The following is a 13785-nucleotide window of genomic DNA, read 5'->3' as shown; positions in this document are numbered from 1 at the left end:
TCGCAGTCCTGGCTGCGGGAGCCGAGTCGCCGTCGCCGCCGCCGCCTCCAGCGGACGGGGCGGGGATCCCGGTGCCAGGTCCTCGTCGGCCCGCCCCTGCCGCCTCAGTCGGCCGTCCCGGCCTGGGCCCGACCGTCATGGAGCGGGGCGGGACCTCCGCCTGTTCCGTGTGAGGCGCGTCGCCGCCGCCCCCGCCTGCTCCTTTCCAGACCTCCCGAACCTTCGCCGCCGCCCGGAGCCCCTCGCCCTTGGCAGCCTGTCGCCGCCCCCCGGGCGGGCTCGAATGCGCGTCCGGTGAAGGTGCAGGCCGGGTGCCGCCACTGCCGCAGCTGGGAGATGGTTCGGGCCTAGCGGAGCAGGGATTGGAGGTGAGAGGGGCTGACGGAACTGGCTGAGGGCCGGGCCTGGTTTGGCCGCCGGGTGGGGGTGGGGAGACGGAGAACCGGGTCCGCCTGGGGGCTCGGGGAGATCTTCCAGGCCCGGGCAGCTCGACCCGGCTTCGCCTCTCTTTTTTCCGTTTCACCGTCCCCCCTCCCCCGCCCTCGGACAAAAAAAAAAAATAAAAGGCTAACCCATCCTAACAAAAATTCCCAGAAATCCCTCTTTTCGCCGTTTCTCCTCTACGCTTTCGTTTCTTAATCCATTCCTTCCCTCAGGAATTCCAGCGACTGATTTGTTACTTTTTAATACCCTCTTCAATGGGAAGTTATTCCTAGTTAAAGAGAAAATAGGCCCAGATTCTAGCTATCATTACCCAACTAGTTCTCGCTTTCCTTCTCGCGATCCCGCGCACGTCTCCCCCCACCCCCACCTTCTCTGCAAAAAAAAAAAAAAAAAAAAAAAAGGAAAAAAAATTTTCCACCTTCGTCTAGGGAAGGGGATTGACTAGAAATGGGAATGTGGGGGGTGTAATACTTGAATACCCCCCATAACTTCGCAATCTGTCTGTTAGCTAGTTATCCCGATAGCCTGTATTTGGATATTGATGTTTAGGCCTTTCCTCCAGCTGCCTGTGCCCGGGGTTAATCTCGTAATTGACGTCAGTGCTTTGTTCCTTCCACTTTGCTGTTCTTCCACTCTTTGAGGATGGATCATGGGGTCTAGGACTTTGAGGAGTATCTTTATTGCTTTTTCTCTCACAATGGATATCATTTATAGGAAGTTGAAAGTACAAATCTGAAATGCTCGTGTATGGAGTTAAAGTGAGACGAAGAGTTCGATTTAGGGTTCTCGCAGTCAGTTGCAATTCAGAATTGTACCATCTCTTTCCTGATGGCCTTATGGAAATTTTAACCTAAGGCCAACCCCTTTTCCAGTGACCGGTATTTGTCTTGATGGCATCTAAGCTCGAAGAGTCTGTGAATAAGATGTTTTTAAATGTGACGTCTAAAATACGTGTTGATTTTTAGGACTCAGGTGTTAAAAGCTCAGAGCTTTGTCCATATTGATTCTGCAAAGCTTTGTAAAGTGCTTTTTTTATTTAACTGTACTTCGACTTATCAAAATTGAAATATTTATGAGAATTTTCTTAATTTGGCATTTGATAAAGAGCCTTTGTGGCCTGCGAATGTGCTTGGAATCATCTTTGGTCCTATGTGCATAAAGAAGTGTTGGCAGGTGGCCACTTGGTTTTTAACAAAGCTGGCTTCTTTAAATTTCTCAGGTTTATTTTCCTTATTCATCACTGCATCCTTAATTCTCTAAATATTAAAAAAATACCTCAAGAAATTAGTTTTACTTATCTTTTAGAGTCACTTTACCTGGATGCAATATATATACATATATATTTTTTAATATCAGTATTTTCATTCAGTTTGTGGTGGCTTGCATGCTGATAACTTTGGCTTTTTTGTTAGCTATGCAGGAACCGTAGGCAAATTCTACTTATAGTAAAATTTTGAGTCAGTTGGGGACAAGGTAGCAGGTCTGTGAATGGCCCAACCTTTACTGCCTGGGTAAAAAAAAAAAAAAAAGAGCTTAACTGTGTTAATTGGAAAGTGCTCAACAGTTTTGGGGTGTAAAGATGATTGTACAGTGCTTTGGTGAAGCTCTGTTATTAAGAATTACTAAAGATAGAATATTTTCATTCGATTCACTTTCTGCTTGTCAGATGACATAGATTATCTGTGTTCTTGAGCTATTGTATGGCTTTTGTAACAGTTGGTATGTTCTCCTTTTGTATTGTAATTTTCTTATAGGTCTTTTGTAGTGTGCTTAGAACAAGAACTATATTTATATTTCTCCTGTCCTCCCCAGTATTTTATACAACTATTAGATTGAATTTGAATATGATACCCAACCTAAGATTTCACAAAAGTGTAAAGAAAACTGTATGAACAAGTAAGTGATCAGTATTTGAAGGGGAAAATGTGACTTTCAGCTGCAGAAGATGACAGAAGATGAAGCCTTCTAAAAGTTCTTTATCTTACCTTTTTTGAAGAGTTAAGGTAAATGTCATGGCTTTATGTGTACCTGAGAGGAACAAAGAAAACAGGTATTTCTTCTTTTGTGGCCATCTACTGGTTTGGAATGAAGTCCAAAATGTATAAGGCCTTCTCTTCAAAGTATTTTTCATAAAATCAAAGAGGTGTTCTTATAGGTATTGAAGACACACCTGAACAATGATCCGGAAGTGCCATGTGTATTATAAGAGTTGAAGTTTTATTTTTTATTTTAGCTCTATGCTCCGGGTAGCTTACTATTAAAACTTTACTTGTGTCAAATATACTAAAAAAAAATTTTTTTTAAACTTTCCTATATAATGTACAGGTTTCCCAGCTTTTGAACTCCCAGTCCTCATTATATTTACTCATTTTCTTTTTCATTTCCTCTGATAAGTTGGAATGATTATGCTTGATTTCTGGGAGGGTGTGTGCCAGTCTCTGTTATTGTGAAATAAGGTGTAGTCAGTGATTAAAGACTGCTTAAAGGCCAACCTCACTTTGCTGCTTTTTCCTTTCATTTAAGAAAAGCACCTCTAGGGACGCCTGGGTGGCTCAGTTGGTTAAGCAGCTGCCTTCGGCTCAGGTCATGATTCCAGCGTCCTGGGATCGAGTCCCACATCGGGCTCCTTGCTCCGCAGGGAGCCTGCTTCTCCCTCTGACTCTGCCTGCCACTCTGCTTGTGCTCGCTCTTGCTCTCTCTCTCTCTCTGACAAATAAATAAATAAAATCTTTTAAAAAAAAGGCACCTCTACTTGTAGTAAGTTTTTATATTCATCTTGGTTGTTTGAAGTGATACTCTAGTACATGAGTAATGTAAGGATGAGAAGGATGTAATAAACATGACAGTTACTGAGTTTTGGCTGATCATCTGCATTCCTGTTTGTCTTTTTTTTTTTTTTTTTTAAAGATTTTATTTATTTATTTGACAGAGAGAAATCACAAGTAGATGGAGAGGCAGGCAGAGAGAGAGAGAGGGAAGCAGGCTCCCTGCTGAGCAGAGAGCCCGATGCGGGACTCGATCCCAGGACCCTGAGATCATGACCTGAGCCGAAGGCAGCGGCTTAACCCACTGAACCACCCAGGCGCCCTGCATTCCTGTTTGTCTTGATGTTCGTTTTCACTGGCATCAGATCTGAAGAATTTTAATGGTATTGGCATACAGAAAATATTAGAACCACTGAATTCATTTCCAAAATATTCCAGAAGCATTTTTAACTTTGAGACTTATTTATTGTTTTCTTTTATAGATTTTATTTATTTATTTGACAGAGAGAGAGATCACAAGTAGACAGGCAGGCAGAGAGAAAGGGGGAAGCAGGCTCCCTGCGGAGCAGGGATCCCAATGTGGGGCTGGATCCCAGGACCCTGAGATCATGACCTGAGCTGAAGGCAGAGACTTAACCCACTGAGCCACCCAGGTGCCCCATTAATTCTGTTTTTGAAGGAAAAAAATTACTCAAAATCTATCTTCATGTGGCTGAAATTCAAAAGTCGAGTGTTGGTGAAGATGTGGAAAAGGATGAACCCTTGTGTGCTGTTGGTGGGAATGCCAACTGGTATAGCCAATTAAAAGTAGAACTGTCCTACAATCCAGTAATCACACTACTAGGTATTTACCCAAAGAATATGAAAACACTGATTCAAAGAGATATATATATATACCCATTTATTTATTGCAGCATTATTTGCAATAGCCAAACTATGGAAGCAGCCCAAGTATCCATTGATATTCTCTCTCTCACACACACACACACACACAGGCGTATTACTTGGTCATAAAAAGGAATGAAATCTTGTCATTTGCAACATGGATGGAGCTAGAGAGGATAATGCTAAGCGAAATAAGTCAGAAAAAGACAAACACCATCTTATTTCACTTGTATGGAAATTAAGAAACAAAACAAATGAACAAAGGAAAGAAAAACAAAACAAAACCAAAATACAGACTTTTAACTCTGGAGAATAAATAGATGGTTACTAGAGGTGGGTTTCAGGAATGGGTAAAATAGGTGAAGGGGATTAGGAATGCACTTGTCTTTTTAAAACATTTTTATTTAATTCCAGTATAGTTAACATATAGTGCACTTGCACAGTGCACTCTGCAAGAGATGTGCACTTGCTTGATGAACACCTCAGTAATGTATAGAACTGTTTGATCACTTACTGTATACCTGAAACTAATACAACATTGTGTATTAAGTGCAGTAGAATTAAAAAAAGAAAAAGAACTAGTTGATACAATCAAAAAATAAAAATGAAATCTACCTGATTCATCAGTTATACTTTATTTTAAAAATCTGTAACCTGAGGAATGTTCTGAGGGAAGGTATTTCATGTAACTTTATCTGTGTTGGAGTGCCAAATCATGGTGATGGCTTTTAGACCAGTAGACAAAGCTTATTATTAGGTATCATTTTAAACTAATTTTTTCAATTATTTCCTAGGATGGGTTAAAGAACCTTATGCAGGGCGCCTGGGTGGCTCAGTAGTTAAGCGTCTGCCTTTGGCTCCAGTCATGATCCCAGTGTCCTGGGATCAAGCCCTGCATCCAGCTCCCTGCTCTGAGGGAAGCCTGCTTCTCCCCCTGCCACTTCTCCTGCCTGATCTCCTCTCTCAACGTCTCTCTCTGTCAAATAAATAAATAAAATCTTAAAAAAAAAACAAAGAAATTGTGCATTGTTTTTCCAAAGTTATGTGTGTGTGGCAGGAGATATCAGGGATTGACATGAATAGAGTGCCCTGGAAAGCCACTATGGTTTCGCTACCAGTTACTGTCATGATCTGTCCTGGGACTGTGTTCCCAGTGACTACTTAAGGGCTAAATGGCTGTAATCATTTTCTTAAGTTAGAGATGCCTAGTGGGTTATGATTTTTCACTTTGACTTTCCCGTTTCTTGTCATCTTATGGTAGCACCAGTTTTATGGAGTGGTGAGTGCTCTGTATTGACAGGCCTTCCCACCTCTTTGCAGTTGCTTCCATTTCTTCAATCTGAAATACCACTTTTCCTTTCTTGTTCCCTACCTGTTAAAATTTCACTGTTTTTTTAAGGCCTAGTGCAGGTACTATTGCCTTCCTAAAATTTTGCTTGACTCCTCTTGCTATCCCATTTGGCACCTACCCTCTTTGAATCTCTGCATCACTTTTTGTCATCTCTCTTGCTTGTTTTGTTAACTATGGGACTATATAGCCTGCTGGGTGACAGTCAGCACAGTCTCTCAGGGAAAACATCTTAGAGTTTTTAATACTACTACAAAATGTGTTTCTAAAGAATAAGGATTAAAATAATAATCCCACCTTTCACTGAAGAGATTTACACTAATTCCTTAGTCTCATCATGTATCTAGTCAGTGTGCAGATTTCCCTGATTACAGTTTTTGTTTTAACAGTTTGTGTGAATTAGGATCCAAATGAGATTGTATCTTTTTGTTCTTATTCTTGTTTATATTCAATTTGTTTGTTAAAGAAGCCACATTCTTCGCTCTGTGAGAATTCTCACAGTCCAGATTGTGCTGATTGCATCCCTGTGGTTTCATGTAATATGTTCCTCAGTCCCATTTTCCCTATATATTAGTAGTTACATACAGAAGCTTGATCCGATTGAGGCTTGGATTTTTATTTTTAAGTAAACTCTGTGCCCAACCTGGGGCTTGACTTCACGACCCTGTATCAAGAGTCACATGCACTACTAACTGAACCAGCCAGGCTTGAATTTTTTTTTAATGGCAAGAATACTTCATGGGTAGTGTTGTGTACTTCCTCTATACTCTTTTTTTTTTTTTTTTTTTTAAAGATTTTATTTATTTATTTGAGAGAGAGACAGTGAGAGAGAGCATGAGCGAGTCAGAGAGCGAAGCAGACTCCCCATGGAGCTGGGAGCCTGATGTGGGACTCGATCCCGGGACTCCGGGACCATGACCTGAGCAAAGGCAGTCGTCCAACCAACTGAGCCACCCAGGCGTCCCGACTTACTCTATACTCTTAAGCCTTCACTCTGGCTTATCATCCTGCCAGTGAAGTTGCTTATCAAGGCCACCTGTGACTTCTGTTTCCAAATTTTACAATCATCGCTTACTCCTTTACCTCTTCTCTACTTGCTTTTGTTTTGTTTTGTTGTAAAGATTTTATTATTTGAGAGAGAGAGAGAAAGAGAGGAGAGGGCACGAGTCGGGGGAGGGACAGAGGGGGCAGAAAGAGAAGCAGACTCCACTGAGCAGGGACTCCTACAATGACGACTACAACAGGCCTGATCCCCCAGAATCCCGGGATCCTGACCTGAGCTAAAGGCAGAAGCTTAACTGATTGAGCCACCCAGGTGCCCTCTACTTGCTTTTGTTAACCATTTTCTCCTTGATACTGTTTTCTTCTTTGACTTTTATGACTCTGTCCCTTTTCTGTCTTTCTGCCTACCAGTTGCTTTTTTACAGGCTGTTAATTCTGCTAATCCCTTGATAGATCTGGCTTTTAGCATTGGCATTCTTGTTTTCACTCTTGCGGATGATCTCACACATTTGTATTGCTTCAGGTACCATCTCTGAGTGTTGTTGTCTTTTTAAAGATTTTATTTATTTATTTGACAGAGATCACAAGTAGGCAGAGAGTCAGGTAGAGAAAGAGAGGGGGAAGCAGACTTTCCATGGAGCAGAGAGCCTGATGTGGGCCCAGCTCGATCCCAGGACCCTGGGATCATGACCTGAGCCGAAGGCAGAGGCTTTAACCCACTGAGCCACCCAGGCACCCCTATTTAGTATTTTTTTTTTTTAAAGATTTTATTTATTTCTTTGACAGACAGAGATCACAAGCAGGCAGAGAGGCAGGCAGAGAGAGAGAGAGGGAGAAGCAGGCTCCCCACTGAGCAGAGAGCCCAATGCAGGGCTCGAACCCAGGACGCTGAGACCATGACCCGAGCCTAAGGCAGAGGCTTTAACCCACTGAGCCACCCCAGCGCCCCAAGTATTTTAAAAACATAGTCTAACTATCTGTATATTTTAGCAGATACACCTAACTCTTTGATGGAGACAACCCAAATTCTATTTGGCTAACACGTCCAGAGATCATTGTTCTCTGGGTCCAGATTTGGCTGAAAATTATGGGCTAAATACTAAATTTAATCATCCCTGACATAGCTGATACACAGTTGTGGAAACAACAACAGCAACAAGAAAAGTAAAAATCTTCAGAGGGGATGGGAGGAGAGAGGAAAGTATCATTTCTCCAAAACTTGTACCCTATCTTGCTGGGTAGGTACAGTGTAAGGTAAATGATGGCAAAAGCAGCCAGTTATATCGGCCTTCGTTTGTTAACCTACTTCCTTCAAATGGAGTCAGTTCTTTGGTAAGCCAAATGAAGAATTTCAGTTTTGTCAACGAGGATTATTTTCCTTGTGTATTGTCTTAAATTATAATACTGAGGACATCTGGAAGGAGTTTTTTGGGAAGGCAGTTCTGTGTTGCCTTAGCATAAGGATTAGTTAACTATGTTTAGTAGGCCCCGTACATCCTTTTGTATGGCCTGTGAGGTGAAAATGGTTTTTACATTTTTATTTTATTTATTTATTTTTAAAGATTTTATTTATTTATTTGTCAGAGAGCGAGCGAGCGAGAGCGAGCACAGGCAGACAGAGTGGAAGGCAGAGTCAGAGGGAGAAGCAGGCTCCCTGCGGAGCAAGGAGCCCGATGTGAGACTCGATCCCAGGACGCTGGGATCATGACCTGAGCCGAAGGCAGCTGCTTAACCAACTGAGCCACCCAGGCGTCCCGGTTTTTACATTTTTAAATGGTGAGAAAAAAATCTCAATATTTTGTGGCCTGTGAAAATTACAGGAAAGTCAGATTTCAGTATCCATAAATAAAGTTTTATTGGGACACAGATTAGATACCCATTTGTTTCTATATTGTTTGTAGCTCCTTTTGTTGCTACCATGACAGAGTGTGGTGACTGTAGGGCCTACAAAACCTAAAATATTTATAGTGTCGCTTTAAAAAGGTTTGTCAACTTCTGTTTAAGCAGATTCATGGTGAATACATGGGTTTGAGGACTGTTTTAGGATTGAACATTTAGTTACACAGTCCTTGTTTACCATGGTGGTAGTTAGGGTTTTTTGATTGGAGAGAGAGAGAGAGAGAGTGTGTTTGTGTGTGTGTGTATGAGGAGATACGAATAAATTAAATATATACAGAGGGGTGTCTTGGTGGCTCAGTATATTGAGCATCTGACTCTTGATTTTGGCTCAGGTTGTAATCTCAGGATTAGGGATCGGGCCACAGCAGGGTCTTTGCTCAGTGGGGTGTCTGCGTGGGATTCTTTCTCTCTCTCTCCCTATGCCCTTTTCCTCTATCCCATGCACTCTGTCTCTCTCAAATAAATAAATCTTTAAAAAAAATATGTGTATCTATATGTATAAAGCAGGTATGGTCTGGACATTGGCTTAGCTTTAGTTATGGATTCAGCCTTTGTTAAATCTTTCAGCTGTACCCTGAAGGTAGGGTAAATGGGGAGCAAGAATATCCAGGAAAGCTGGGGAAGAGGTAAGGCTGGAAGCTGATCAGGTAGTTTATATACATGTTCATCATGTACAAATTAACTCTAGTTCTACTATTTCTCAATCCCCTAACCCTCAAATCCACTGCTTTTCCTGCCTTGGGGTACATAGCACTGTCATTGCTTTTTCCAGAAACCTGCAAAATGTCCTTGAATCCTCTGTTCTACTTCTCACATCTCTCTGGCTCCAAGATTCTACTTCCTTTAACATCTTTGAATCTAAACCCTTTCTCTACAGTATCTACATTCCTAGTATTAGTACCTTAATCCAGGCTTTCATTTCTCACCAGGATTGATTATTCCAATAGCCCTCTCGTTTGCTTCCTTACTTCTAGTAAAATAATCTACTCCACCCTGTATCATAGTAGTTTTTTCCTCTAAAATATGAATCTGATTTTGTCACTTGTTTTCTTTTTTTTTTTCTTTTCTAAAGAATTTATTTATTTGACAGAGAGTGAGAGAAGGAGAGAGAGCACAAGTGGGGGGAGTAGCAGAGGGAGGGGGGAAGCAGGCTCCCCGTTGAGCAGGGAGCCCGATGCAGGACTCGATCCCAGGATCCTGAGACCATGACCCGAGCTGAAGGCAGAGGCTCAACCCACTGAGCCACCCAGGTGCCCCTTGTCACTTGTTTTCTTAAAACTCCTTCGTAGTGTTTGATTTTCTGTAGTCCTCTTCTAACTAGGGATTCTTCCAACATTAATGAGTTTTATTCAGTGCTTTGTAGCCAGCTACTCCCTTAGGAGTTTGTTGCTGTGTTTAGATTTTGTTTATGATTGTGTTTGTGCCAAGTTATAATGCATTGTACTGGTGATTTTGCAGTGGCTCAGACAAGAAAAGATGGTAAGTAAAACTGGATCATGTCATAGTAGATCGTTAATACAGGCAGGCCAAACCCAAGAGAACCCTGGCATGTCCTTAGCCTCATGTTTTCAATGTGAAATGTATCTGCTGGATCCCATCTATGTAATTAACCAGTATGAAACAGTCTGTTTCCAGTGTCATGTTTTGTTCCAAACCTCAGCAGTGATCATATTAGACACACACTTAGTATAGATTTTAATAAGGTACTAAACTACAAAAGGACAAGTTTGCCAGAGTTAACAAGTGAAGCTTCCTTAAAATTGACATTTATGGACTGCAAGTTGGTATGGTAGTATATGGTTGTATTTCCCTAAACTAGGAAATAAACATTTGCAGTTCTTAAATCCATTTAGTATAACATATTTATAAGCATTTTCTGCACTAGTATTATTGAAGTCATGTTATAGAAGTGTTTTTTTTTTTTTAAGATTTTATTTATTTATTTGACAGAGAGAAATCACAAGTAGATGGAGAGGCAGGCAGAGAGAGAGGAAGGGAAGCAGGCTCCCTGCTGAGCAGAGAGCCCAATGCGGGACTCGATCCCAGGACCCTGAGATCATGACCTGAGCCGAAGGCAGCGGCTCAACCCACTGAGCCACCCAGTAACCCTCATCTCCAAGATTTGGTTGCAGCTAGCCTGACTAGAGTAAAGTGGCCAGAGGAAAGAAGGCAGGCAAGGTACGAAGAAGGGTATAGAAGGAGGGAGGTTGGTTCTAAGCAGAGAACAAGTGAACGGGCCAGAAGACAGAACTGCACACACGCACACACAAAGAAAAGAGGCAGATCAAGTGTAGTTGGAAAATAGGGTTGGGAGAGTGCAAAATAAAAGATAAGACTGGAGAGACACAAGGGATCGGAGTAGACTTGTGGGGTGTGTTACTCAGATCTGAAAGTTATAAAGATACCTTTTCAAAGAAAATGAACTTTCCTAGATCTTGAATGAGGACTTTATTCTGTTAATAGTAAAATATAAAATTAGGTATGAACTCATTATGTTTACAGCTCTTATGTAACTGTAAAACTGACACTTTATAAGTTAAATACACAGTAAATTTAAAATGTTACTGTAACAGATTATGTTGTTTTGCAGAAACTAGACCAATGAATGATACATTCAATCCCAGAAATATGCCATCTCAAATCTGGTTTTACATCATAAAACCACTTCTAGGGGCGCCTGGGTGGCTCAGTGGGTTGAGCCGCTGTCTTCGGCTCAGGTCATGGTCTCAGAGTCCTGGGATCGAGTCCCGCATCGGGCTCTCTGCTCAGCAGAGAGCCTGCTTCCCTGTCTCTCTCTCTGCCTGACTCTCCGTCTACTTGTGATTTCTCTCTGTCGGGTAAACAAATAAAATCTTAAAAAAAAAATATATATATATATATATAAATAAATAAAACCACTTCTAGGGGCGCCTGGGTGGCTCAGTGGGTTAAGCCGCTGCCTTCGGCTCAGGTCATGATCTCAGGGTCTTTAATTGTTGAATGAACTAGAATGTTAACATGTATTTTTATATATAGTATAGGCCTATACTGAAGAGATAGATTTTAAAATCAGGATTTTAAAGTTTTCAAAATTCTTTCTGGATTCTGTTTAAATATGTTACAAGTCTAAATTAGAAAATATTTTGAGGGGTGCCTGGGCAGCATAGTCGGTTAAGCATCCAACTGTTGTTTTAAGAATTTTTTCCTTTTTTTTTTAAAGATTTTATTTATTTGTTTGACAGAGAGAGATCACAAGTAGGCAGAGAGGCAGGCAGAGAGAGAGAGAGGAGGAAGCAGGCTCCCGCTGAGCAGAGAGCCCGATGTGGGACTCGATCCCAGGACCCTGAGATCATGACCTGAGCCGAAGGCAGCGGCTTAACCCACTGAGCCACCCAGGCACCCCTAGAATTTTTTTATTTTTTTTTTTAAATTATTTTTGCTGGGACGCCTGGGTGGCTCAGTTGGTTGGGCGGCTGCCTTCGGCTCAGGTCATGATCCCAGCGTCCTGGGATCGAGTCCCACATCAGGCTCCTTGCTCCGCCGGGAGCCTGCTTCTCCCTCTGACTGCCTTCCACTGTGTCTGCCTGTGCTCGCTCTCGCTCGCTCTCTCTCTGACAAATAAATAAATCTTTTAAAAAAAATTATTTTTGCTAACATAATGTATTATTTACCCCAAGGGTACAGGTCTGTGAATCCTCAGTTTTAAACATTTCACAGCACTTACCATAGCACATACCCTTCCAGGTGTCCATAACTCAGCCACCTCATCCCTACCCCCCAACCTTCCAGCAACCCTCAGTTTGTGAAATAAAGAGTTTCTTATGGTTTATCTCCCTCCCATTCCCATCTTGTTTCATTTTTTCCCTTCCCTACCCCAGACATCTGACTGTTTTAGCTCAGGTTGTGATCTCAGTGTTGTGAGCTCTCCCTTTCCCTCTGCCCCTCCCCACTGTGTGCATTCTGTGTCTCTCTCCCTCTCTCTTAAATAAATAAATCTTTATTAAAAAGTAGATTTAGGGGCAACTGGGTGGCTCAGTGGGTTAAAGCCTCTGCCTTCAGCTCGGCTCATGCTCCTAGGGTCCTGGGATCGAGCCCCACATTAGGCTCTCTGTTCAGCAGGGAGCCTGCTTCCTCCTCTCTGCTTGCTTGTGATGTCTGTCTGTCAAATCAAAATAAATAAATGAATAGATAAATAGATTTACTCTTATCACTCACAATTTGATCTTTCAAAGTAAATATTCTTGGTGCCATAATAAACAACTCATAATTTATGAGTTTCTATTCCAGTGATTAAAGAGCAGTCATTTAGTTAAATGATTAACCCTTAAATGGCCTTAAAGTTCTTAAAATAATGTTCCTGTGCATTTTAGTAGAACCTTATTAACAGGATATAGGTATGGGGGGTCCAATAATGGGGGTCCTGTTATTATCCAATAACAGGATATTGGGCCTGGGGCTGATTTAAATTCATAAGCCTTGAGTATTTTGCCTTCAACATTTTTTATAGTATTCTGAGGAACTAAATATATTTCAAGAAATCCAGGTACTGGGGCGCCTGGGTGGCTCAGTTGGTTAAGTGACTGCCTTTGTTTGGCTCAGCCCCACATTGGGCTCCCTGCTCTTTGGGGAACCTGCTTCTCCCTGTCCCTCATCTGTCACTCCCCCTGCTTGTGTTCTCTCTCTCTGTCAAATAAATAAATAAAACTTAAAAAAAAAAAGAAAAGAAAGAAATCCAGGATTTTGTTACCACCTGTCTTTCAGATGTGTGAATAATGATGATATTATTGAGGTAGTTCTTTTTATTGTAAACTCTAAGGAACCCTTGCTGTATAGTGTTTTTAAACTTTTGTTTAATGTGCTATCTGCATTTTTTTTTTTAAGATTTTATTTATTTATTTGACAGAGAGAAATCACAAGTAGATGGAGAGGCAGGCAGAGAGAGAGAGAGAGAGGGAAGCAGGCTCCCTGCTGAGCAGAGAGCCCAATGCGGGACTCGATCCCAGGACCCCGAGATCCTGACCTGAGCCGAAGGCAGCGGCTTAACCCACTGAGCCACCCAGGCGCCCCAACTATCTGCATTTTTAAGTAGAAAAAATGCTTTTATTTTGCAGTTTGGACTTGTATTACTTTCTTTTGGCTTCCTCAGGTACTACAAATCTAAGCAGCCTTATAGTGCTCTGTTGAACAATAATTTCTTTCTGGATGTTGTAGACTGAAACATTCAGTTTTTACACCTCAGTTTGCCAAGTATGATTCTGAGAATTTACAGTCTAGCACTTACATTTGGTGAACATTTCAGAGTACAGGGTTTAGTAAAAATAGAAATTGATCATTTCTGTACATGTGTTTTTTTTTCTTGAACATATGTTGTTTTCCTTTTTAGATAACTCCTGTAGAAAAATTGCTTTAAAAGGAACAGAATTCATTTAGTATCAATATTAATCCTTTTATTGGGTTGATAAT

The 13785-nt window shown here is 41.5% G+C and overlaps 1 protein-coding gene across 3 annotated transcripts in view; it reads left to right on the top strand.

Moving 5' to 3' along the window:
- The first annotated feature begins 227 nt into the window (after window positions 1-227).
- Window positions 228-13785, top strand: part of AFF4 (ALF transcription elongation factor 4) — a 96730-nt gene continuing 83172 nt past the window's right edge. For 2 of the 3 annotated variants that reach the window (XM_059174566.1, XM_059174564.1), the window contains exon 1: window positions 228-368. The gene's annotated coding sequence lies outside the window, so the exon portion shown is untranslated. The remainder of the gene's footprint in view (window positions 369-13785) is intronic. The other variant, XM_059174565.1, reaches the window with a different exon arrangement.

The sequence above is a fragment of the Mustela lutreola genome, chromosome 5, assembly GCF_030435805.1.
Source record: "Mustela lutreola isolate mMusLut2 chromosome 5, mMusLut2.pri, whole genome shotgun sequence".
In the NCBI taxonomy this organism is placed as follows: domain Eukaryota; kingdom Metazoa; phylum Chordata; class Mammalia; order Carnivora; family Mustelidae; genus Mustela; species Mustela lutreola.
This window is presented reverse-complemented; position numbering and strand designations above follow the sequence as displayed.